The 2,371-nt window shown below is 37.0% G+C and overlaps 1 long non-coding RNA gene across 1 annotated transcript; it reads left to right on the top strand.

The window, feature by feature from the left end:
• The first annotated feature begins 514 nt into the window (after positions 1 to 514).
• Positions 515 to 2,103, top strand: LOC149047915 (uncharacterized). Its single transcript, XR_016184829.1, has 2 exons — positions 515 to 775; positions 1,027 to 2,103. It is a non-coding gene; the product is annotated as an uncharacterized LOC149047915 (long non-coding RNA).
• The last annotated feature ends 268 nt before the right edge of the window (positions 2,104 to 2,371 follow it).

Below are 2,371 nucleotides of genomic sequence, written 5' to 3'. Positions count from 1 at the left end.
TGTTCTATTCACCTTAAGCTATCTGATGTTTAAATATTCGTCGTTCTAGCAAAAATATATATGTACATTACATCAAAAGCGAAGACTTGAGGAAAACTCTTAATACTTTGGTAAAATTAAAAAGTTTTTCTCAGTTTTGAGTTAATTCCTCATCTTCGACTGTCCATCGACCTTTTTGTTTTTTCGGTATGTTTGTTTTTTCCTTTTAACGTTTGCATTCATCAAATCTCTCCGTACTTTGGGCGGTGATCCAAGAAAACAGTACATCTGAGAACAAAATTTTTATTCTTCAAAGAAGATTTATTAAAATGACTGGCGAACGGATTATGAACTCACCGATACAACAATGTCGATGTTGTATGTGAAGGTGTTCGAAAGAGAAATGCATCTCAGGGGAAACAACCGAAAGAAAAACTCTATTAGTGAAAGCAATTTTTTACCAACTCATTTTGAGCTAATTGAAAATGTAACCGCTGAATGTAAGAGGTATAAGTGTGGGTTTACGTTCCGCCGCGAATCACGTACTCAGTCAAAGGTGAAACTCAAAGCATACTCGTGATAAGTTAAATCTGTTCAAACGGCGGCCGAACGCAGGTCTATAGAATCGGTAAGCTTTGCACTGGGTTGTTATAATTTCGTCCAGTCACACGAACCTTATCGGAATAAGCGAGGACAGTTGTGCAATACAGTTGCGCCGTTTGCTTTGTAACAAACCTGAGTTTTTAGGTTTTCTTTGTTAGTAATAGCTGACAGACACCAAGAGAAAGGGAAGAGGGTGAGTTGTTTCATTCAGTCTTGTCTGGTCTTCTGTGATAAAACAGGCTTGATTTAATAATGTATGCCGATTCTTGGCCGATCGCTACAAAGAGGTGCTAAATTAATTTCTCTGACTTAATTAATGGCTTTTTGTACTTTTCACCTTAGCAAGCATTGAAAGTCAGAGCACGTACGAGTTTTCTGACAAACATACTGTTTGTTAACTGTGCGGTCCTCGTTCCCGTCTAAGGATTTTTCTTCTCTTTTCAGATTTTACCCAGTTTTAAGAAGTGCCTTTTGGACAGTCACTAATATTTTTGGTCGATGTGGACTTCCGGTATGGAACGAATTGACGTTCAAAAAGATATTTTGGAATCACAGAGAAGCGTTAGCCCAAGCACAGCTTCGGAGTCAGGCGAAGAACAAGGCTCAGAAATTCAGACAGCAAGTGAGCCATTTGAATCAGTTCAGCGAATGTCTCGCACGCTTTCACCGGTGTCAATTTCTGTCTCCTCTAAAGAAAATAAGGTCACGACAACAAGAAGCCAACTAAAGACAAAAAATCATTGTATTTTGCGAACCGATAATCAGTCATTTACTGCTTCATTCCCACGAAGCGAGGAATCAACTCTTCGAGGGACACCATGGGAAGAGGCTCTCTATGGGAAGCGTCCTGGGAAAAGAATTCAAAGAACTGACAGAGAGACGGAGATTGTTGCTTTTTGGCGTCAATTTTTTGGATAGAATTATTATAACCTTGCCTGCTTAGAAGTTAACAAACTATGTCAGATCTGTGCAAGGTTTGGTAAACTGTAAAAGATTTTCATATCTGACCGCTCTGTCTTGTGGTCTTCACCTAAAAGACGACGAATTCAGAGCACTTTTCAAAACACCTTTTTGTTTTTAGGACGGAAGTACAGATGTAGAAAAAATTTAAAGAATCGAATCGACGTCAGGATGTAGATTTATTTCAAATTGCCTGTCCGCGTCTTAACAGCCTTTCCAGTTTGAGATTCTCAACATAACTATTTCCTGTGGTTAATAGATTTGATGCTGTTTGTCACAACTCGTATAAGAATTATATATTGGAAATACAAAATTTTCAACGATTTGATTCGATCCCGCACATATAGATTTATTACAAAAGATGTAATTGCTAATCATCTATATCTGGAACATTGTTAACCAAATAAAGGAACATTGTTTATCCTGATGGAATAATCATTTCTACGCAAAGTTTTTGTAAGGAATATCAACAAACACGTGAGCGGGTGAATGTCGAGGTCACTCAATAATGATTGTTTATCCTTTTCACAGTGTAAATAAAGGGTTTGAATTTTTAAGAAATCATCCTAATAATGAGTTATTTACATTGCTATTTCAATGGTCCGTTTTCGTCAGGAGTACGAAATCCTTTGAAGAACTTGAATAACAGAGGCCTTAAAAAGCTTAGATTAATATAGTGATTACAGTTTTTTTCGGAAAGAAGCTGTATTTAACATTACCGGTTTTGGATAAACGGCGTCCGATTTTTTATCAAAATTCTTAGATTCTAGAAAATTTTTGCAATTTTTGCGCAAGGATGATCAATAATCCCGTCAGAGTAATCATCTTT

Source organism: Pocillopora damicornis, chromosome 3 (genome assembly GCF_964200805.1).
Source record: "Pocillopora damicornis chromosome 3, jaPocDami1.2, whole genome shotgun sequence".
Taxonomy (NCBI): Eukaryota; Metazoa; Cnidaria; class Anthozoa; order Scleractinia; family Pocilloporidae; genus Pocillopora; species Pocillopora damicornis.
Note: the sequence above shows the minus strand (reverse complement) of the source record. Positions and strands in the feature narration are given on the sequence as shown.